Raw genomic sequence first — 16,280 nt, forward strand, 5'->3', positions numbered from 1 at the left:
TGCTTTCTTCTCAGCAGAGCTCCCTGCTCTGAGCTGGGGCAGCTGCTCAGGGAGGGAGGAAGTGGCCTGGCAGCTCTGTGAGTCCTTCATGCTGAGGTTATCAGAGCATTGTTGAGGGCCGAGCCATGTGGCCACCAGAGGGCGCACCTGTGCCCCTAGGGACAGAACAGCCTTTCCTAGGGAGACCCAACCCTGATACTTTGGCTTTTTTTTTTTTTTGCAGCATCCAGGATGGTGGAAGAAAAACCTATCATCATGAGACATAAGGAATGAGTTAGGGTGAGGTCGTCTGCACCTCAACCGTAACAATAGAGGGACAGAGGTCGCCACGATGCTGTAGTCAGGCCTTTCAGAAATGTCCAGAAAGAGAGTTCTTTGAGAGAAGTGAGTGGGACTGCTTAGAAGGGGGCCCTGTGTATATGTGTGTGTGTGTGGGGGGAGCAAGATCGTGGATCTGCAGGCAGTGAGTATGAAACGGGGAGGTTGGGGTGACTAGTGAGAGGAGAATTAGAAGGCAGAAAAGAGCCCCAAGTGCATTGGAGGAAACTCAGTGCTGTGTGTGTGTGTGTGTGTGTGTGTCTCTCTCTCTCTCCTTCTCTGTCTCCTTTCTTTTTAATCTGAAAAAATCAGTCTAGAGCAAAGAAAAGAAAAAGAGAAAGGGAGAGTTGGGTGGTAGCGCACTGGGTTAAGTGCAAGTGGCACAAAGCGCAAGGACTGGTGGTGTAAGGATCCCGGTTCAATCCCCGGATTTCCCACCTGCAGGGGAGTCGCTTCACAGGTGGTGAAGCAGGTCTGCAGGTGTCTATTTTTCTCTCCCCCTCTCTGTCTTCTCCTCCTCTCTGCATTTTGCTCTGTCCTATACAACAACAACGACATCAGTAACAACAATAAAACAAGGGCAACAAAAGGGAATAAATTAATAAATATTTTTAAAAAAGAAAAAGAGAAAGAAAAGAAGAAATAGAAGGAGGAGGAAGAGGAGGAGAAGGCAGAAAAGAGGACTAGAATCATGAACCCCTTAGAGGCCTATCTTTCCCTGAGGGAAAGGCAGGTTCAGACAGGCCAGAAGCCCTTGTGCTGCTGTTAGCAGGACCGCAAGTCTCCTGTCTTTCCTGCAAACTGTGCAGCCAGACTCAGAGCCCCAGGAGGTCCACTTTCCAGTGGCATGGACTCCTTGCTCTAACAAATCAGGACATCAGAGTTGTTCCCTCAGGACGACTCTTTTTTGTGAAGGCAATGTTTCATGTTCACTCCTTTGTGAAGGCAGTCTTTGATGTTCTCAGACATGACTGACTGAGCAACAACTGCTGGAACTTCTGACTTGAGGAAGACTGTGCATCTGAGAACTGGGTGCTCTCTATGGTCTTACCTGGTTTCTGGTTTCTTCCTCTTCCAGGAAAAGCAAACCAGGACAGTCACTTTCTGTGAGCTGGGAGGCATGCTGGGGCCCTTGTTATTTGCTTTAGGAGAAGAAAATGTGACTCTCTCATCATCACTAGGATGACCACTCAGAAATCTTGATATTGAACATTTGAGGAATTGTGAACTTATTTTGGATCTTGTGATGATCAATCAGGCTATATCCTAAAAGTACATAAAGGTTAGCAGCTGTTTCCAATGCCTAGACTCCTTCCCTCGTTTTTCTCCTCATTAATAAAATGTATTAATGCGAGTCAGGCGGTAGCGCAGCAGGTTAAGTGCACTTGGCGTAAAGCACAAGAACCAGCGTAAGGATCCCGGTTTGAGCCCCCGCTTCCCACCTGCAGGGGAGTCGCTTCACAAATGGTAAAGCAGGTCTGCAGGTGTCTAACTTTCTCTCTCCCTCTCTGTCTTCCCCTCCTCTCTCCATTTCTCTCTGTCCTACCCAACAATAAGGACAACAGTGATAACTACAACAATAAAACAACAAGGGCAACAAAAGGGAATAAATAAATACTTTAAAATGTATTAATGAGAAAAAGTGGGGTGGGGGGAGAATTAGAGCATCACTCTAGTACATGTAATGTTGGGGCTTAAACTCAAGACCTCATGCTTGAGAGTCTAATACTTTATCCACTGTGCTACCTCTGGAGCATTTAATTAATTAATTAATTAATTAATTATTTTAGCTAGAGACAGAGCCACAGCACTGAAGCTTCCTTCAGTTTGGTGGGGGCTGGGATTGAACCTGGGCTATACATGTGGCAAAGCAGCACACTATCCACGTGAGCTATTTTGTCATTCCCCTTCCTCCAATTTCTTTTTAAAGTTTTTATTTTCTTTATTTGTTTATTGGATAGAGACAGCCATAAATTGAGAGAGAAGGGGTAGATAGAGAGGGAGAGAGACAGAGAGACACCTGCAGCCCTGCTTCACCACTTGTGAAGTTTTCCCCCTGCAGGTGGGGACCAGGGGCTTGAACCTGGGTCCTTGTGCACTGTAACATGCACACTCAGCCAAGTGTACCACCATCCACCCCCCTCCAATTTATTTTCTATTTTTTCTTTATTGCCACCAAGGGTGTCACTGGTGGAGCTCAGTATCACCACTCCCAGAGGCCAGTTATATATATTTGCCTCCAGGGTTATTGCTGGGACTCAGTGCCTGCAATGCAAATACACTGTTCCTGTTGGCCAGTTTCCCCATTTTTTTGTCTTTGTTCTTGTTATTATTGTTATTGTTGCTGTTGTTGTATAGGATATAGAGAGATTGAGGGAGGAGGGGAAGAGAGAGGGGGAGAGAAAGACACCTGCAGACCTGTTTCACCACCCATGAAGCAACCCCCCCTTGCAGGTGGCGAACCGACAGAGGTCCTTGGCTTTACGCCATGTGCACTTAACCCAGTGCGCTACCACCCAGTCCCCTATATTATAATTTTATGATGCACATAAAAAGAAATGGAGAGGGAGAGAGGAAGGGAGGGAGGGAGAGAGAAAGGGAGAGAGAGAGGGACCTGCAGCACTGCTTCACTACTTGTGAAGTTTCCCCCTGCAGGTGGGGGTTGGGGGCTTGAACATAGGTCTTTGCACATGATAATGTGTTCTTTTTAAAAAAAGAAAGTTTAAACATTTTAAAAATTGTATGTTTATTTATAGAGACAGAGAGATAGAAACAGAAATTGAGGGAAGAGGAGGTAGAGAGGGAAAGAGACAGTGAGATGCTTGCAACCTAGCTTCACCACTTGTGAAGCTTTCCCCTTACAGGTGAGAACCAGGGGGCTTGAACCAGGGTCCTTGTGCTATAATGTGTGTGCTTAACCAGGTGTGCCACTGCTTGGTCCCATAACATGTGTTCTCTCTCTCTCTTTTTTTCTTTCTTTAAAATTTTTGTTATCTTTATTTATTGGATAGAGACAGCCAGAAATTGAGAGGGTAGGGGGAGATAGAGAGGGAGAAAGAGAGACACCTGCAGCCCTGCTTCACCACTCGTAAAGCTTTCCCCCTGTGGGTGGGGTCTGTGGGCTTGAACCTAGGTCCTTGAGCATTATAACATGTACACTCAACCAGGTCCGCCACCACCTGGCCCCTAACATGTGTTCTTTACCCAGTACTCCACCACCCAGTGCCCTTTCTGTCAATTTTTTAAATAGGCTATTTATTTATTTATTTATTTATTACTTCTCAAGCTCTGGCTTATGGTGATGTTGGGGACTGAAGCTGGGGTCTTCAGTACCTCAAGCATGAAAGTCTTTCTGTATAACAGCTATGCTATCTCTCCTGCCTAAATATTTATTTATTCCCCTTTGTTGCCCTTATTTTATTGTTGTAGTTATTATTGTTGTTATTGGTGTCATCGTTGTCGGATAGGACAGAGAGAAATGGAGAGAGGAGGGGCAAACAGAGACGGGGAGGGGAAGACAGACACCTGCAGACCTGCCTCACCACTTGTGAAGTGACTCCCCTGCAGGTGGGGAGCCCAGGGCTCGAACAGGGATCCTTACGTTGGTTCTGGTGCTTCGCACCACCACTTCACTAACACCCGACTCACCTTAAATTTTTATTTTAAAGAATTTATTTATTTATTCCTGAGAGAGTTAGGAGGAGAGAAAGAACCGGACATCACTCTGATACTTTGAACTCAGGACCTCATGGTTAAGAATCCAATGCTTTATCCACTGCGCCACCTCCCGGACCACTCCCCTTAAATTTTTTAAGGAGTCCTCTGTCTTCTTTTTCTTGGCCTAGGAGAAGCTGGGGGAATCTGCAAGGCTGCCTCTGGTGCCTGAGAAGTGTGGCAGGTGTGGACCACACAGTCTTCTATATGTTACTCTCTTTGGCCCCTTTTCTGGCGATATCCAAAGTTCAGCACATTCTCATTGTCAGCTGTATCCATTATCCGTTTGCTGCTGGGTTGCAGATGGCCCTAACCTCCTAACACTTAGCTCCTGAAACAATAAACATTCTCCCACACAGCTCTGTGAGTTAGCAGTCTAGGAGCAACTTAGTTGTTGGTTCTGACCCAGGGTCTGTCATGAGGTTGTGGTCAACCTGTCAGTTGGGACTGTAGTCACTCCAGGGCATGACCATGTTGGGGAGAACCAGCTCCCACAGTGGCTCACTCACCTGGCTGGGAGGTTGGTGCTGATGGTTGGTCTTAGGTCCACAGTTGCTCATCCTGCAGGTCTTTCTTCACAATATGCTGGCTGGCTTCTGCTAGAATACGTGACCCAGGAAAGTGAGGCTGGAACCAGAATGACTCTTATGGTACAGCCTTGGAAACCACACACCATCTTTCCTGCCATATCTTTTTGGTCATCTGGTCAGCCAATTTATTTCATGTGGGTGGGGGAAGCTACACAAGGAGCTGGCCACTAGGTGGTGGGGATTGATGGGCAGGGGGACATCTTAGAGTCTGGCTACTCCACCAACCTTCAGGTAGGTCATCAGAAATATCTACCTTGGGAGCCGTGCAGTAGTGTGGTGGGTTAAGCGCTTGTGGCGCAAAGTACAACAACTGGCAGTAAGGATCCTGGTTTGAGCCCCCGGCTCCCCACCTGCAGCGGAGTTGCTTCACAGGCGGTGAAGCAGGTCTGCAGGTGTCTATCTTTCTCTCCCCCCTCTGTCTTCCCCTCCTCTCTCCATTTCTCTCTGTGTTCTATCTAATAACGACATCAATAATAATTACAACAATAAAAAAGCAATAAAAGGGAAATAAATAAATAAAATAAGATACCAAATTCACACACTGAGGTGTCCTGCCTCCTGGAATTGTTTATTATTATTATTTACTGTTATATTTATTTATTTATTTTTTTTAAAAAGGAGACATTAACAAAACCGTAGGATAGGAGGGGTACAACTCCACATACTTCCCACCACCAGATCTCTATATCCCATTCCCTCCCCTGATAGCTTTCCCATTCTTTATCCCTCTGGGAGCATGGACCCAGGGTCATTGTGGGTTGCAGAAGGTGGAAGGTCTGGCTTCTGTAATTGCTTCCCCACTGAACATGGGCGTTGACTGGTCGGTCCATACTCCCAGTCTGCCTCTCTCTTTCTCTAGTAGGGTGGGTCTCTGGGGAAGCTGAGCTCCAGGACACATTGGTGGGGTTGTCTGTCCAGGGAAGTCTGGTCAGCATTCTGCTGGCATTTGGAACCTGGTGGCTGAAAAGAGAGTTAACATACAAAGCCAAACAAATTGTTGAACAATTATGGACCTAAAGGCTGGAATAGTGGAGATGAAGTGTTGGGGGGTACTCACTGCAGACTATTGTGTACTTTTGCTTTCAGGTTTTTGCCCTAGTTTATGGATACGTGTGAACATATGCTCTATCTCAGGGGACCTGGTCTATATCTAGGTTTTGGGACTTTGTTAGGAAGGGAACCTCCTGGAATGGAATTAGAGAATCTTATGAAAGGAAAGGTCTCACCTGAGTAATGAAGCTGAAGGGTTATCATTCTACACCTGAAGTCTCTGGACACAGCTTGAGGTGAAGCATGCTGAGGTGGCACTCGTTGTGTTGATTAGGCTGTGATTGGCACATGCAATATTATTTGATATGAATTGAGAGAAGCATGCAGGAAGTGTGCCCTACCCTAAGGTTCCAGGACTGGGGGAAATATAGGCTCTATAGTGGAAATGTGAGGTTCCTGTTGTCTTAGGGTTCAAGAAGACAATGGATCGTTATTGTTATCATCACATTATTTGGTAATTGGGTTAACTTTGAAAAGTCCCTTTGTCAGGATTTGCTGTATAATACCCAACATCTTGTATATAGCTGTGCCACTGGTTGCTTCTGTTTATTATACTTACTTATTTATCGACTAGAGACAGCCAGAAATTGAGAGGGAAGGGAGTGATAGAGAGGGAGAGAGACAGGGAGACACCTGCAACACTGCTTCACTACTCGTAAAGCTTTGCCCCTGCAGGTGGAGACCAGAGGCTTGAACTCGGGTCCTTGAACATTATAACATGTGTGCTCAACCAGGTGTGCCACCACCCAGTCCCCCTTCTGGAGGTGTTTAAGTGATTATAAGCATTTCTTTCATCCCCTGGTGCCCTCTCTCTGCAGAGCAGTGAGGATGCCAGCCAGTGCCTCCCTCCACCTTCCCATTGGCTGGCTTCCTCCCATGTCCCCACTCCTCTCCCACCTCCTGCTTCTCAGGCTTTATAATGAAGCTCTTCTAACAACAGCTTCAGCCTTTGGAATCTTCTGGTTTCCTCAGGAAAGTGACTAGATGGGCCAATTTCTTAGGGCCTATCAGTTTAGGACCACAGGGACTTCTTATTTATTTATTTATTTATTTATTTATTTATTTATTTATCTGAAAGGTAGGAGAGAAAGAACCAGACATCATTCTGGTACATGTCCTTCTGGGGATTGAACTCAGGACCTCGTACTTGAGAGTCTAATGTTTTATCTACTGTGCCACCCTCCCAGATCACAAAGATTAATTCTAACCCACTTACTCAGTCTCTATTTCACTGCTAGCCTTCAGCAGTCATGGGACTTTTGGGGGCCAGAGACAGAAGTCAACTCCACTCAGAGTAAAATTTAGTGAAAGGGTAGATCACAAGAGAGAGGAAAACAAAGAGTCAGATCCAGGAAGGGTGGGGACCAGGCTGCCCCAGACTTTGCCAGTGGGGTCCACACTGTTGCTGTGGAGTGTATCCATCAAGGGATGTGGTACCCACTGTGGTGCCAGTTTGCTGGCAGAGAGAGTCCAGCTGGTTAGAATCTAGTCTGTCCTGGGGAGGGTGGGTGCTGACTGGAGGATTGTATGGTCTCTCCAAAGGTTCTATGATATAAAAAACTGACTTAGAGGATTCAACAGAGTGTCAGAGTGTACAGGAGATTTATTGCTTACAATTCAGAGATTACCATCTGGTCTCAGTCAGAGCCAAACCTTTTGGGAGTGATAAGGGACACACACACACACACACACACACACACACACACACACACACGCTGTACAACAAGGTGTGAGAATGGGGAGCCCACATCTGGGCTCTGGGAACAAAACAGGTCAGGCACTCTGTTAATCAGATGTGAGGTCACCTGGAGGACATCTGGCTTGCCTTACATCGTCTAGTCTTTTAGTTTTGGCCGCTGGATCTTCACTTCTCTGAACTGACTTCTTTCCAGATAGAGACAGAGACAACATAGCACTGAAACTTTGTTCAGGGATATAGGGGTCGGGCTCAAACCTGGGCTGTACACAAAGCAAAGCAAGTGGTGACCTACTTTGCTGGCCCAAATCTAATCTAATTGATACTTATTGCTGGCCCAGTCAACAAAGGGCAAGGATGGGGTCTTTCCAGTCTGGTAAAGTGTGATGGAGTCAGGTCTTAGGACAAGTCAAAATGCTGAAAGGTGAGATTTCTTAAATAGTTATCTGGGCTGGGGAGACAGCATAGTAGTTATGCAAAGGACTCTCATGCCTGAGGCTCTGAGGTCCCAGGTTCATTCCCCTGCACCACCATAAGTCAGAGCTGAGCAGTGCTCTGCTATCTCTCTCTCTCTAATAAATAAGATATATTTTTAAAAAAGAAATATTTATTCGGGGTGGGGAGATAGCGTAATGGTTATACAGAAGACTTTCATGCTTCAGACTCTGAAGCACCAACTTCAGTCTTTGGCACCACCACCATCCCAGGTTCAGTCCCCTGCACCACCATAAGCCAGAACTGAGTAGTACTGTGGTTTAAAAAAAAATTGCGGAGGGTTAGAGTGCTTTGCAGAAAACTGAGAAATTTTACACATGTACGAGCAACTGTATTTACTGTTGACTGTAAACCACTAATCCCCTCCAATAAAAAAAAATAAAATAAAATTCAATTTTAGGGATGGGGCCTAGGAAATTTCTTTTTTTTGTTTTATTTTTAGATTTATTATTAATGAGAAAGAGAGAAACTAGATGTATGGTGCCAGCATATATGGTGTCAGAGATCAAACCTGGGGCCTCATACATGTCCTGTGTTTCACCCCACTGGACCCCCACACTGAGCCACCTGCCTTGCTGCAGGAATCTGGCTTGAAGGCCACAGGTGATCCTGATGACAACAGAGGGTGATAAGCACTCTGAGAGTGCTTCCCATGCTATCTCACCCCAGCCCCACATCCTGCAGAACAACAGAGCTCTCTGGGGGCCACTTCCTCATGCCAACCCTCTCATCCCCCGACCATATTGCATTTGCCCTTCTCCTTGTAGAACATGACCCCTTGGGACACATACTTTCTATTCTGGTGCTCCTGGTACCACCTTTAAAATATGTTTTATTTATTAATTTTCCCTTTTGTTGCCCTTGTTGTCTTTTTATTGTTGTTGTAGTTATTATTGTTGTTATTGATGTCATCATTGTTGGATAGGATGGAGAGAAGTGGAGAGAGATGGGGAAGACAGAGAGAGGGGGAGAGAAAGACAGACACCTGCAGACCTGCTTCACCGCCTGTGAAGTGACTCCCCTGCAGGTGGGGAGCTGGGGCTCGAACTGGGATCCTTCTGCTGGTCCTTGCGCTTTGTGCCATGTGCGCTTAACCCGCTGCGCTACGGCCCGATTCCCATCCCCTCTTTTTTTTTTTTTAAGAATGATAAGAGGAGAGAGCGAAAGAGCCAGACATCACGCTAGTACATGTACTGCCTGGGACTGAACTCAGGACCTCAAGCTTGAGAGTCCAATGCTTTATCCACTGCGCCGCCTCCTGGTATCATCTTTTCTTTCTTTCCTACTACCTCCCCCTCCTCCCCCTCCCCTTCCCTCTCCTTCTCCTTCTCCTTTTTCTTTTCCACTCCTCTTCAATACCCATTTTACATTACTCTCATTATTTAAAAATATTTTATATTTAGTAATCTGGGAGGTGGTGTAGTAAAGCGGTGGACTTGCATGCCTGAGGTCCTGAGTTTGATCTTTGGCATTTCATTTACTAGAGTGAGACTCTGGTTGTCTCTCATTAATAAATAAGCGAATTAAGTTTTTTCTTTCAGAGTACTGCTCAGCTCTAGCTGATGGTGGTGAAGAGGATTGAACCTGGAACTTGGATCCTCAGGCATGAGGGCCTTTTTGCATAATCATTATGCTGTTTCCCCTGCCCAATAAGTACTTTTTTTTTTTTTTTTTTTTTTTTTTTTTTTACCAGAGCACTGTTCAGCTCTGGCTGATGGTGGTGGAAGGATTGAACCTGGGACTTTCGTGCCTCAGGCATGAGAGTCTCTTTGCATAGCCATTATGCTATCTACTCTCCACCCATAAGTACACCTTTATAATAACACCTTTATTTTTCACTTACTATACATGAGAGTTTCATATGAGGTAGCAAGAAGGAGAAAGACAGGCGAGAGCACCACTCCAGTACATGTGGCGCTGGCTCAAGTGTCTGGTTCTCTACCAGTTTATTTCCCTCACCGCTAAGTAAATCTTAAAAAAATGTTTGGGGAGTCGGGCGGTAGTGCAGCGAGTTAAGCGCAAGGACCGGCTTAAAAATCCAGTTTCGAGCCCCCGGTTCCCCACCTGCAGGGGAGTCGCTTCACAGGCGGTGAAGCAGGTCTGCAGGTGTCTATCTTTCTCTCCTCCTCTCTGTCTTCCCCTCCTCTCTCCATTTCTCTCGGTCCTATCTAACAACAGCGACTACAACAATAAAACAACAAGGGCAACAAAAGGGAATAAATAAAATTAAGTCAAATCAAATAAAAAGTTTTTAAAAATATAAAAATATCAGTATATATTTAGGGCTGGTAAAATAGCTCATAGCTCACTTGAATAGTGTGCTGCTTTGCCATGTGTGCTACCCAGGTTCAAATCTGGCCCTCATAGCATTGTAATGTGGTTTATTTCATACTCTCTCTGCCTCTCTTTCTCTCTTTTTAAAGACTTTCTTTTTTAAGTATTTATTTATCTATTTATTTATTTATGAGAAAGATAGGAGGAGAGAGAGAAAGAACCAGACATCACTCTGGTATATGTGCTGCTGGGGATTGAACTCAGGACCTCATGCTTGAGAGTCTAATGCTTTATCCACTGTGCCACCTCCCAGACCACTCTCTATTTAAAAATAGAGAAAAAAAATGTAGTGGTCGTGGTGTGTGTGTGTTACTCAAAGCCCTTTCTTGGAAGTAGGTGTTGGATAACTAAATAAGGAAATGAATTTTGATCATCCCTAAGCCTAGGGGGTTCTATGTGCAGATGGGCCTAATGAGCACTATACTAGGATTTCTAATTATCCTTAATGAGCTTCCAAAACTCATGGTGCCTAATAGGTTGAGGTTGATTGTTACCCAATGGCCCAATGAATCAAGTCTCCAGGTATCAACAGACTCCCATGCTGACTCTGGGCTTGACCACTGGAGTATCAGCAACATGACACTCACTGGCAGATGCTTATGGTTGGGGACTTCCTCTTAGAACTCTTAAGGAACTACCATGTGAGGAATCCTAGCCTGGACTCTCTTTCTCCAGGATGAAAGACCATATAGAAGGCTAGGGAATTATCATGGTATGCAAACAACTTTCCTGCTTGAGGCTTTGGGGTCCCAGGTTCAATCCCCTGCACCACCATAAACCAGAGCTGAGCAGTGCTCTGGCTGCTCTTTCTCCATACCTGTCTGTTTTGCTCTCATTACAATAAATAAAATGTTAAAAAACAAAAGATCACATGGAGAAAGAGGCTTAGCCACGGCCTAGGATGTAATGCAGAAGGAAACTTATTTATTTATTTATAAGTAAACTGAGATTGATTTAATAATGGGAGAGAGAAAAGAGAAAGAACCAGGACATCACTCTGGTCCATGCACTGCCAGGGGTCAGACTCATTTGAGAAACTTGGTGGCTGAGAGTCAAATACTCCAGTTACCCACTGTGCCACTTTCTGAGCTACTGAATAAATCAACATATATATCATGGGCTGTGGAGACAGCACAATGGTTATGCAAAGAGCCTTTTATGCCTGAGGCATCAAAGGTCCCAGGCATAAATCCCCTGTACCAATCCCCTGTACCAGCATAAGTCAGAGCTGAGCAGTGCTCTGAAACACACACACACCTCTTGAAATAAATAAATAAACAAACAAATCATTTCTGGGACTGGGTGGCAGCACACCTGGTTGATCGCACATGTCCCATTGTGCAAGGACCTGGTTTCAAACCCCAGGTCGCTGTAAGGGGAAAGCTTCAGGACTGGTGAAGGAGTGCTGCAGGTGTCTTTCTTTCTCCCTATCTTCCCCTTCCCTCTCAGTTTCTTTCTGTCTCTATCCAAAATAAATACATTAATAAAATATTTTTAAAGATTTTATTTATTCATAAAGATAGAAGGAGAGAGAGAGACAGAGAGAGAACCAGACATCACTCTGGTACATATGCTTCTGAGGATTGAACTCAGGACCTCATGCTTGAGAATCCAATGCTTCATTCACTGTGCCACCTCCTGGACCACATTATAAAATATTTTTATATCATTCTCTTAGTTGGCTTGTGAGGCAACAATAGCTAACTGACACATCAAGTCACATTAAAGACACAGGACCAGGGAGACAGGGTGGTGGTGCACCTGGTTAAGTGTACACATTACAATGCATAAAGACCCAGGTTCAAGCCCCCAGTCCCCACCTGTAGGGAAGGAGTTTCATAGGTGGTGAAGCAGTGTCCAGGTGCTCTTTTCTCCCTCCTCCCTCTCTCACTCCCTCCCCTCTCCCATCTCAACTTCTCTCTCTGTCTCTATCCAAAATAAATAAGAAAAGAAAAGAAAACAGGACTGGGACTGGACAGTGGTGCACCTAGTTGAAATGCACATGTTACCACATGCGGGGACCCAGGTTCAAGCCCCCAGTCCCCATCTGCAGAAGGGAAGCTTCACTAGTGGTGAAGCAGTGCTATAGGTGTCTCCCTTTTCTCTCCCCCATATCCTGTCCCCTCTCATTTTCTTTCTTTCTTTATTCCTTTTTCTTTCTTTCTTTCTTTCTTTCTTTCTTTCTTTCTTTCTTTCTTTCTTTCTTTCTTTTTTTTACCAGAGCACTGCTCAGCTCTGGTTTATGGTGGTGCAGGGGATTGAACCTGAAACTTTGGAGCCTCAGGCATGAGAGTCTGTTTGCATAACCATTATGCTACATACCCATCTTAAACAAGATCATGACCAATCTTTTTAAGAATAAGCCCCCAAATGGAACACATCACTTTTATTTATATTCTTTTAACCAGAATTTGGGTACGCAGCTTTTCCTAGTTGCAAGGGAGACAGGAAAATGTGGTTTCTTGCTAGACAGCATGTGCTGAGCTAAAATATGGCAGTTATTTTTATTTAAGAAAGGAGAAACTAAGTATTTGAGGATAGCTTTAAGTCAATGCCATGATCTGCCTCCAGGGAAAGTATTCTCATCAATAAATATGAGTATTCCCTGGACAAGATGGTTTTATCTCTCACTGTAAATCAATATGGGCATCAAGTTTTTATGCATGAACTGGTTAGGATGCTTTAGGCTGTAGGAGACAATACTCAAGGTTGTCTAAATGAAACGGTGCCCACCACATCCATGAAAGTTGGTCTGACATGGCTGTAGGGCGAAGAGGTGAGCTGAGATTGATAAAGTGGGTTGAGCAAAGATGGTAACTGTCAGTGCTCTGTCAGCGGTTAATATACTAAAACTAAACTTGGAAAACAGAAAGCCATCAGAGACTCAGACCACCACTTTTTTTTTTTTTTTTTTTGGTCTTTGTTCCTTTAGAATAATGAGAAAAGTTAGACTCATTGTAAGGTTTGTTTTAGGGAGGAATTCACCAAAAGATCTGGTGGCCTGAGGCTCCTATCCTGTTCACCCCCTAACCCTCTTCCTGGTTTTTCTAGCCCCTTCCACTCCCTCATCTCCCAGCCCTCTGTTTTCCCTAAAAAGAGGAGGGCAGTTGATTTGAGCATTGCTCTGACCTCCATTGAATTTTTTTCCCAAAAAACACTGCTCAGCTCTGACTTTCATGGTGGTGCTGGGGACTGAACCTGGAACCTCAGAGACTCAAGCAGGAAGGTCTTTTTGCTTAACCATTATGCTATCACTCCAGCTCTCCACTGAAAATTTGAATGACAATAAGACTTTTACCTTTTTTGCAAAAGGCAGTGTAACATTTGACCTTTGAAGGACCAGGCAGTGGGTAGTACATTCAGTTTCATAAACAGCATCAAGAGTCGAAAGTTTTATTAGCTTTGTAAAAATTAATTTAATTTCTTTCTTTCTTTCTTTCTTTCTTTCTTTCTTTCTTTCTTTTTTTGATAGAGAAAGAAGTAGAGAGGGAAAGACAGGTGCCTGCAGACCTGCTCTACTACTCATGAAACTTCCTCCCTGCAGGTGGGAATCAGGGAATGAAGCCAGGCATTCTTGCATAAAGCATGTGCGGCCACAGAGGTTTTGGTTCTTAATCGGTCTTGAGGTAGATTGCTTTTGTCTCAACCCTTCTTTCTTCCAGCCCTCCCATTTTCCATGACATGGTTCCTGCCTTCATGGCTGAGAGATGGCTACTGTGGCTCCAAGGTTTATATTGACTGAAAACAAAAGTAATAAAAACAGCTATCATGCATCATGTGCTTATCATGGCCAGCTGTCTAAACACTTTGGGTGTATTTGAAACCATGAGTCCTAAGGGAGAGGACTGTCTAACATGGAGACCTGACATTGATCAATTGGCTTAGGCAAAAGATAATAACTCTCTTGCACTGTTTATAGAAGTTGTTTTGCAGAAGGAAAAGCCATCAAGATGTAGAAAGTCAGATAACTTGATGGCTTCAAGGTTTGCTTCTGTTTATCCCCAAATCCACCTTCTATTTTTCAAGAAATAGACACGATAGAAGTTTCCAGTCTCTGCTTCTGTCTGTATAAATAATCTCTCAAAGAAACAGGGAGATTGATTTGAGCATTAGGGCTTAGCTGTGGACAACAAATCAGCATCTTTTCCCTTTTTGCCAAAGCAAAAATGTCTGATTTTCTGTGGCACTGGGTGCTAGACCATATCTGGTTTCATACTTACTCCTGAATATTCCACAAAAACCTTGTGAGGAAGGTACAAATATTATTTTTAGTTTGTAGATGCTGAACATGAAATGGAAAGATCAAATACAGAAATTGGAGAAATTTCTCAACTGGTAGAACATCAGACTTTCATGCCTGGAGTTCCTAGTTTGATGACGAACACCACATGTACCAGAGTGGAGTTCTGGCTTCTCTCTCTCCTCTTTCCTTTCCTTTTCTTTTCTTTTCTTTTCTTTTCTTTTCTTTTCTTTTCTTTTCTTTTCTTTCTTTTTTAAAATATTTATTTATTTATCCCATTTTGTTGCCCTTGTTGTTTTTTTATTGCTGTAGCTATTATTGTTGTTGTTATTGATGTCATTTTTGCTGGATAGGATGGAGAGAAATAGAGAGAGGAGGAGAAGACAGAGAGGGGGAGAGAAAAATAGACACCTGCAGACTGGCTTCACCTGCAGGTGGGGAGCTGGGGACTTGAACCAGGATCCTTCAGCCTGTCCTTGTGCTTTGTGCCACCTGTGTTTAACCTGCTGCGCTACCACCCTTTTCTCTCCCCTTTTCTCTGCCTCATGTGAATCTCTCTCTTACACTAAATAACATAGCTCTTACAAAAACAAAAACAAAAATCTATCAATAGTACAAATAATTGACTCAAGATGGTACAGCTAATCAGAGGCAAAGCCAAGCTTTTAAACTGAACCTCTGATTTTAAGTGCTCAACTACTTTGCCATGCTTAGCACTCCAAAGAAAGGAAATCTAGGTTGCCAAGGATATAGCTCAACTGGCAGAGCAAGGCATTTGTAAACCTGAGGCTCCCGGTTTGACCCCCAACTCTTGTACATTGTAGTGCTCTGGATTGTCTCTCACATGATGATTTCTCTCTACCTCATGTGAAATAAATAAAAGCTTTTAAAAAAGGGAGAGGAAATACTGGGCAAAGTCTGCCCTAAAACAGCTGCTCTCATATTATTTATTTATTTTTGAATCAGAGAGAGAATTCCTTCCCAGAAGCTCCCAATCAACTTCCTTTTCTGTTTCTCTGGGCAAAGCAGGTCACATGTCTACCCCAACCCAGTCACAGGAGACGGGAGTGTGGACACATCCCTTAGCATAGTCACCACCTTCCCTATTTTCTGGGTGGGCACAGCCTTCTCTGATCTGAAGAAGACAGTCATAACAAGGAGGCAGGGGTAGATCTCTGCCCCGTTGGCAGAACCCTGGCTTCTCAAGCTCATTGGAATTGAAATCGCCTGGCTTAGTTCCCACCCCTCACCCTCCTCAAGACTTAGGCAATTTCTCAGGCTTGCAATTGTGTGACTCTGGTTTCCTGCTTCTGTTGAATTCTCACAGCTGTTCCTTTTATTTCTGCCCTGGAATTGACTCAAATGTAGGATGCAGTCCATTTCTTCTCCTGAGAAACCACAAGCAGTGGGCTGCTCTGTGAGCAGAATTCTACCCAAGCTGTGCTGCTCTCTGGAAGTTTCAGCATTCAGCTGAAAGTGGCCTGGGACTTGCAGTCCTTCACCCCTGGGACCCAGGTGTTCATAACTCAGTCTTCACCTCAGAACCCCACCCCTACCAGCCTCTCAGGAGCTGCCATCTGCTAGCTGCCCTTCTTCCACTTTGCTCCTTCCTTCACAGTCCCTGCCACCCACACCCAGGGCTTCTGGCACTCACAGCACCAAGTAATTCCACCAGTATAATTCTCCCTAGTGCCTTTTCCCAAACTTGCTACCAGGCTGCCTCTGCCCAGCCAAGACCAACAAGGGGCCTCAGAACAAAAGGGCCTTTTATTTAATAAAGATGGATCTACATTGCTGAAAAGGAAGCTGTGTTTGAAGTAACACCCAGCTCCTCTCCCCCCGC

The sequence above is a fragment of the Erinaceus europaeus genome, chromosome 13 (genome assembly GCF_950295315.1).
Source record: "Erinaceus europaeus chromosome 13, mEriEur2.1, whole genome shotgun sequence".
Taxonomy (NCBI): domain Eukaryota; kingdom Metazoa; phylum Chordata; class Mammalia; order Eulipotyphla; family Erinaceidae; genus Erinaceus; species Erinaceus europaeus.